The sequence below is a fragment of the Petaurus breviceps genome, unplaced genomic scaffold, assembly GCF_028583685.1.
Source record: "Petaurus breviceps papuanus isolate PSGF00001 unplaced genomic scaffold, PetGlider_PUasm1.0 134900, whole genome shotgun sequence".
In the NCBI taxonomy this organism is placed as follows: Eukaryota; Metazoa; Chordata; class Mammalia; order Diprotodontia; family Petauridae; genus Petaurus; species Petaurus breviceps.
The window spans coordinates 17,501-25,124 of record NW_027185684.1 but is presented as its reverse complement, the minus strand read 5'-3'; the positions used below and the strand labels follow the sequence as shown (position 1 = coordinate 25,124).

General features: G+C 57.2%; 1 long non-coding RNA gene across 1 annotated transcript; it reads left to right on the top strand.

Annotated features, from left to right (window-relative positions):
* The first annotated feature begins 251 nt into the window (after positions 1-251).
* On the top strand, positions 252-1,723 carry LOC138174719 (uncharacterized). The gene is made up of 3 exons (XR_011171809.1): positions 252-961; positions 1,172-1,317; positions 1,615-1,723. It is a non-coding gene; the product is annotated as an uncharacterized lncRNA (long non-coding RNA).
* Positions 1,724-7,624: the final 5,901 nt, after the last annotated feature.

The following is a 7,624-nucleotide window of genomic DNA, read 5'->3' as shown; positions in this document are numbered from 1 at the left end:
GTTCTCCCTGCAAAGCAGGGGTCCTGGGATCTACAGGAAGGCCTGCTGAAAAGAATGGGGCCCTGGAAGGGGGAGAGCGTATTCCACTGGGCCTTGCTGGGGAAGAATGAACATTTCCCAAACAGGAAAAACAGCCTCGGAATTTCCAGAGGCAGATTTTCTCCTTTCTGGTACCCCATCCCCAATCCCAGGGATTCCCCTTGGCAAACCAGCATCCCTGCCTCACACACCCTCTCCACTATCACCACCAACTAGGAGTGGAGTGGCTTTATCTTTTCATATCACGGGCCCTTTGTTGGTGTAGTGAACCCTGTGGAACCCGTCTCAGAATAAATGTGTTTCAATGCATAACATAAAATCCATAGGATTACTAAGGAAACCAATTTTATTGGAATGCAGTTCTCAAGATATCTTGTTAAACCAAGTTCATGGACTCCAAGTTAAGAACCCCAGAACTAGGGGGTCAGCTACCCTTCCTCGCTCTCCACGAGTCGGGCTGCGGCAACCCTGGCGGGGCAGAACATGAGCCCGCCTCGTTCCTCCGCTCCTCGGCCCCAACCGCCCGCCCCCTCGGGCCGCACGCGGTGCTGCCAGCGGCCAGGCGGAAACTACAACTCCCGGCATGCTCCGGGCCGAGCTCTCCCTGGGGTTCCGGATGGTGAGCAGGGAAGGTAAGCCGAGCTCACAGTCGGCAGGGGCAGCAGCAGCAGCAGTAGCAGCAGCAGAGGCAGTGGTGGCGGTGGCGGCGGCGGCGGCGGCGGAGGGGACTGAGAAAGCCAGGCAGGGAGAGGGAGAGGGAGGGAGAGAGCCAAAAAGAGGAGAGCCAGGCGAGAGCCGGAGAGCCAGCAGCCCGCACCTACATACATACTGGGAGGGAGACAGACAGACGGCCAGGAGGGCAGACACACAGACAGCTAGACACCCGCACAGCCCCAGCGCTACAAAGCGGAGGCACCAGAAGGCAGGAGGAGGAGAGAGGAGGGGAGGGGAGGGGGCCTGGTGGGAGGGGGAGAGAGAAAGGGAGAGAGGGAGAGAGAGAGAGACGAAAGGAGAGAGAGAGGGAAGGAGGGAGGGAGGGAAGGAAAAGAGGGAGGGAAGGAGGGGGGAAATCCAGCTACCACCACCCAAAGCCAACCTCTGCTTTCTGTCCTCATTTCCTTTATCCACCCAGCCCCGCGCCCGGAGGGAGGCTCTAGTCTAGCTAGACAGACAGCCACAGGGACAGACAGACGGTCAGGGAGAGAGAGAGGGGCGCTCAGGGGAGGAGGATTTGGAAGAGGAGGAGGACTGCCTGCCGAGAGAAGATTTTTCTCCCAGGTTTGCAGTTGGGGAGGGGGCGGGAGGGGTGGTCCAGCGCTGTGTGTGAGTGTGACTGTGGGTGAGTGTGTGTGCACACGCGCGCGCGCGGCAGCTGGAAGGGTTTTTTTTGGGGGGGCGAGCCCCGGGCCCCCGGAGAGAAAGGGATAGAGAAAAGGAGAGCGAGAGAGCGGGCGAGGGGAGGGCGGAGGAGGAGGGAGGAGGGGGACCACCATGTCCAGGGGAGTTAGCCGAGGAGATAGAAATGCTGTCAGTGCTGGCGGCCAGGGGCGCTGAGGGCTCCGTGACTCTCCCCAGCAGCCGCCGAGAGCCCGCGTCGCCGGAAGAGAGCAGTCCCCCGGAGGCCCGGCCCGGCTCGGCTCGGCTTGGCAGGAGCGAGCCCCGGACGGAGCCCAGCAGTTCGGTGAGTCCTGCAGCCTCGGCCCCCCCCCCCCCCCTCCTCCCCCTCCCCCTCCTCTCCTCCCTGCCAGCCGCAGGACTGCCGGGGTCTTTTGTGTGGCCCCCCTCCCGGGGTGGCCCCGGCCCCCGCCCCCCGCGCCTCCCGCCGTCGCTCCCCGGCCCCGCGGCTGCGGTGCTCGCGGTGCCGTCTGTCTTTGTTTGCGCGCGGGGCGGCCGCTCAGCCTGGCTGGCAGAGCCGGGCAAGGGAGGGGAGGGGAGCGGAGCGGAGCCCAGGCGGCTGGGGAGGGGGGGGCGGGGGGGGGGGGGGGGGGCGGTTCTCGGGTTTCCTGGCTGCCCCGCAGCTCTCACGGCTCTGGGGCGATGGGCCCCCGGTGTTGCTTCTCGCCCCTTTCCTCTCCTCCCTGCCTGCCGCCCCCCCCCCATTTCCCACCTTCCCACTTCCCCACCTCTTCTCTGCCTTTGGATTTCGAACTGTAAATTGCTTCAGCGATTCGGGAATGTGACTGGGAGGGGGGGTGAAGGGGGACGGCGACTGTGGGAGGGGTAAACGAGGCTGGATTTGAGGATCTGCAAGGGGGGCGGGGACTGCAGAGGGAGGGGGTTCCCTCCCTTTGCCCCCAAATCCCCAAGTTCCTCTGACTCCAGAGAGTTGAAGGATGGGGGCCAATGATTGTTGAGGTAGACATTTGGGGGACAGAAGGGGAGCCAAAATCTAGGTCGGGGAGCCCGGGAGGTGGGCCCAGCTACCTGTCTGTCTCACAAAGTCGGTTCACTTTTGCATAAATAAATAAATAATGGCTCTCCTGAATGCGTTTCCTTTTGGGCTCTGATTGAAGAGGCCCTTGCTGGGCTAGACCCCCTCCCTCTCTTACCCCCCACCTCCAGGTCACTGAGTGACAGCTGTCAGCGGGGCAGGGGCCAGGGGAAGTTGGCAGATTCTGGATGAGAAAGCCTTTCCCCAGGGGCCAGCCTCCCACCTTCCCCCTGGCGAGGTGGAGAAGAGAGGCAGGGGGCAGGCGATGGCTGTCTGTAGGAAAGAGCCCTGTTTCCTGCACTACAGGAAAGGGCCGATATCCAGCAGGGGACTGGGGGAGGAGGAGAACTGACTGAAGGGGGGGGGGGGCCCCCTCCCTGTTCCCCCCCCCCCTCCGCCCCCCTGCCCTGACCCCCAGGGCCCCTGCTGGGTTGGGCTGGTGGGATGAACAGGCCAGGCCCCAGCCAGCTGGAGGGAAGGAAGGATGTGGGGATGGGCTTGGCTCAAATGGAGTGCAGGGGCAGTCTCCCTGGGGGCAGAGAGCGGGCACCAGAACTGGTGGGGGCAGGAATTCTGTACCACAGACCCCAGGGGGCTGGGGCTGGACCAGATGTTGAAGGGAACAGGGGGGAGAGGGGAACCTGGCAAGAGTAGCTCTGTCCTTTCCCTGGGGAACATAGTGAGAGAAGAAGGAATAAGAAAAAGCAGTCAGCCCCATGCCTGGGGCCCTCCAGATTGAACTGGTAGCCAGTGCAGGGGTCTGGGCTGTGCTGGGAACAAAGCTCAGTGCCCAGGCTCCCCTTCTGCACCAGCGGCTGCCTGGCACTGCCAACTATAGCTGGGCCCAGGCACCACTGTGAGAAGCATTGCCCAAGCAGATTCCTGGGTCTCCTGTTGAGGAGGCATGGTTCTTGCCTGCCCACCCTCTACCTAGGCTGGGCCCCCTGCTGAGGGTAAGACAGTGGCCACCCTTGTGCTCCTGTTCCCTGAGGTACCTGGGTCTCTTGACACAAAGGAGGGGAACTTGGGGGGTCCCTGCCAGATGTTTCCATGGTGCCTGGTAGAATTGACCTGAGGGTCACAAGCACAGGCCTCACCCAGGGGTCATAGTTACATGTGAGTGGGATGGAGCAACTTGTCCTTCAGAGCTGGGGACTCTCTATGATTCTGTATTCTATGAGGAGAGCTTGGGGTGCTCCATTGTTGGGTTGTTGCTGGGGTATATGGACCCCAGGACTCTGTGTGTGTGCATACTTCCGGTGTGGAATGGTCATCTCTGCTACCTCATGGTTTGGGGGCTGTCATGGAGGTACAGAGGTGAGAACTCTGTCTAGGTTCTCCCAAGGCCCACCTCACCCCACCCCCCAGGAGCTGGTGTGTATTGACTGTCTGGTCTTTGAGCAGATACATATTTATTTTCATACTAATGGAAAATCAAACTCAATAGTCACTGGAATTCATATTTTTCCTTTGGGTCAATAACCTGAGTGACCCCTAGGGACAGGCGGGCAGCTTGCCCCAGAGCTCCTCCTCTCAGATGCCTGGGAGGGGAGGGCGATGAAGGACTGGCTTTTGGTAGCCAGCCAAGGCCAATGGGCACCAGTCCAGACTGGTAGAGGCTCTGACCAAACTGAGGGGGGCAGTATAGGTGACAGGGGTGGGAAAGGTGCTGGGAAGGGGGAGACAGAGCTGGGGTGTGGTCTCACCTCTCCTTGCTATCCTTCTCTTCCTTCTCTGGTCCATGCCAGGGGTTCCCCCTGGTGGCCCCCTCCCTCCCAGCCGGCCTACTAGTCCACGTGCGGATATTTATTTTCCGTAGTAAAATCCATTTTTAATGCCGTTACTTTTGAAATAATATAGAGAGAAACAAATGCAATGTGTTTAAGCTGCCCTCTGTGAGTTTTTAATGTGATCTATGGTGGAGGCAATGATGGAAGGAGCTGCCGTGCTCTGGGGTAATTTGGTGTCGTAAAGAAAAACAGCCTGCCATTTACTGTGTTCGCCAGGGAGCTGGGGCAGTGGAGGGGCAGAGCTGGCCTGCCTCCCCCTGGGAGAGACGGGGCTGGGGTCACCCTCCTTGAGCTGGGAGCTTCAAGGACTGGAGACTGAGTGGCATTCCTGTCAGGCACTTGTCCAAGGGTCTGCAAGGGGGAGCAGAGCCCCCTTGAGTTACCCACTGCTGGGCGGGGACATACCAAGGGACTGGGTTGTCATGCTTCTCCCCCCTCCTATCTTGGCTTGAGGTGGAGGGGGGGCCCAAGGACACGGCCTCTCCCCGGTGCCGGTTCCTGTGGGCACAGATCCCAGCTGAGCTTCCCAGCCTTCAGCATAGGGCGTTTGGGGGGCATGAGCCTGGGAAGGAGGAGGTCCCCCTGTGGAACCTTCTCGTAGGGAGAGGGAACAAGCTTTGAAAACATGGGCTTTTTAGAATTGTTGCCTCCTTCCCAGCTTAGCCTGGGGCTCTGACCCCCAGGGTTTATACCCTGTTCCCTCTTACCTGTTGCTGTCCCTATGGGCAACAACAAATCACTGTATGCAAGAACTGGAAGGGGCCTTAGAACATAGAACCCTGAATATAAAATGTGAAAACTGGAAGGCAACTTGGAACATAAGGATGTTAGAATAGAGAATGTTAGAATTAGAAATCACCTTAGAACCGGAGCCCTTACCCTGGCATCTGTGAACTTAGTGCTGTTTTTAAAAAATGTTTTGATAACTGCATTTCCATATAATTGGTCTCCTTTGCAATTCTATGGATTTTATTCTATGCATTTAAAAAACTTTTTCTGAGAAGAGGGCCAAAACCTTTCCCAGATTGCCAGAAGGGTCCATAACACAAAAAAAGAGTCCTTGTCTTAGGACCCAGAAAGGACCTTAGAATTTAGAGTTTGGAATTTTCTAGTCCAATGACAACTCTTTAATAACTCAAGTGCCCAGGAGACAACTTTTGGTAGGAGGGACCCAGTCAGTACCCCCTGGTATGATATAGTCCCAGGAGAGCCTGTGTCCTTGGCCTCCTCCTATACCCTCTGAAATCTTCAGTAAAATAGACTCTTGCCCCCGACTTGGCTGGGATCTTGGGGGCATCAAAGGGGATCCAAAAGACCCCCTTAAATGGTAGACCCATTCTGGTCCTATGTCCTTTTGCAGGAGGCTGGTACAGAGAGAGCTGGGAAGCCAGGGTGAGGCAAGGTTGGGGAAGAAATGTTGCTAATGCCAGCAGATGGACAACACCCCCCCCCCCACCCTGGGAGAGAGCAGAAGTGGGGGTGTAGAGGGAGGGGGAGGAGAAAAAAGATGCAGAGAGAGAGAAGGATTGAAGAAAGAGGGAGAGAGAAAAGAGAGAGGAGAAGAACAGAGAGAGAAACCGAGAAAGGAGAGAGGGAGGGAGAGAAGTGAGACAGAGAGGAGAGAGAGACAGAAAGAACGAAAGACATAGGCAGCCACACTACAGCAAATGGTTGAAGTGTAAGAGAGAGCCGGGGGCAGGTAGTGAGAGGGTAAGCAGGGAGGACAGGTAGATGAGGGGAGTCACCAATAGCGGGCAGATACACTTACCCAGGAGGGTTGGTGATGAGAAAAGCTATGTAATCTTGGAGAAGAGAACTTCCCTCCCCCTCAAGAGGAAGCCCATACAGGCAGAGGTACTCTGGGCTCACTTCATTCTAGATGAATGGGCCAATGTGGGGGGAGGGGGATGCCAATGGCCCTCTCATAAAGAGAATCTCTCAGTGGTGGGTGTGTGTTTGAAGTGGGGAGGAGAGAGGGGGAGGAGTGGAACAAGCAAGCTCCAGGGGACATTTACCTTCTGATCTGGCCCCAGAAGGTGGAGAAACCCTTAGCCTCTCCCCAGATGCAGATTGAAAAAAGAAAAACTAAGTTTGAGGGGTCTTTGGTGACTGTGGAGTCAAAACCCCCTGAGGGCAGGGCCTGGCCAGTTAGTGGTAGCCCATCCGTCCAGCCAAGTGTAAAAGCTAGGCTAGGGAGTGTAGGGGGTGGGGCAGTGCCTTTTGGGAGGAGAGTGGGTGGCCTTGTGGCCAAGCTTAGGGAAGCGGAGGTGGCCAGGGCCCCCCAGGGTGGGCGGGCTGGCAGGCTGGCAGGAGAGAGGAGGGGAATCAGTGAGTCAGCCTTCCAGGAGCTCAGGAGGGAGAGGCAGAGCCAGGCAAGAGCTCCGTGCTGAGAATACTGGCTTGGGGGTCAGGCAATAGTTATGGCAGTCACTTGTTATGTGACCTTGGACATTCCCCCCTCTTTGGGCCTCAATTTCCTCCTCAGTAAAATGAAGAGGTTGGATCAGATGAGTTCTTCAGGGCCCTTCCAGCCCTGGGAGTCTTATGTTAGTGCTGACATTCTCATTCTATGCCCATGAGCAAAGAAAGCAGGATGGAAAATTAAGTGTGGGGGAGAGAGAGAAGCCTCTTGAGAAAGGCTGGGGGAGACCATAAGAGACAGTTTCCCAGGGCTAGCCCTTGCATGGAGTCAGTTGAAGCCAGGTGGACTTTGTCTGGGGCCGGGTCCCCCAGGCTCAGCCTGACCTCTGACAGAAAGGCCCAGTCCCACCCTGGAACTCCACTTTACCCAATCCCTTCTGTGCCAGGTTCCTGGGAACCTTAGTTTGTCTCATCTGTGGACTGGGTATAAAGTGGGAACTTCTTACAGGGGCCTACAGGTGGTTGGGAACTAGGTCTCCAGCAGGTATGGGGTACAGGTGGGACCAAGTTGCTGGTGGCAGGAAAGAGTCCAATAATAGTGGCAGGCCCTGGATGCCTGGGCAGTGAGGGTCACAAATTAGATCCCAAACCATCTGGAATTCACTGGAAAGAAGGGGTCCCTGGGTGTCTACATCCCTTAGACTTTGAAGGAAGGTAGACTTCTGGGCAGCCCATCTTTGAATAGAGGCCAGGGCCCACCAACTGTCATCCTGACCTTGGGTTCCAGGAAACAGTGCTAAGGGGGACACCTGATACTGGTAACCTTTAGTGGTGGTCGGAGTTGGGAGGAAGGTAGTGAGTGACATGGGCATTTAGAATTATGGAATGTTAGACTTGGAAAGAACTTAAAATTTGGAATGTTAACATGGAAGTCAGAACAAGGAGGGAACCCAGAATGTCAGAGTTGGGAGGCCCTTAGAGCATGGAATGTCAGAGCTGGGAG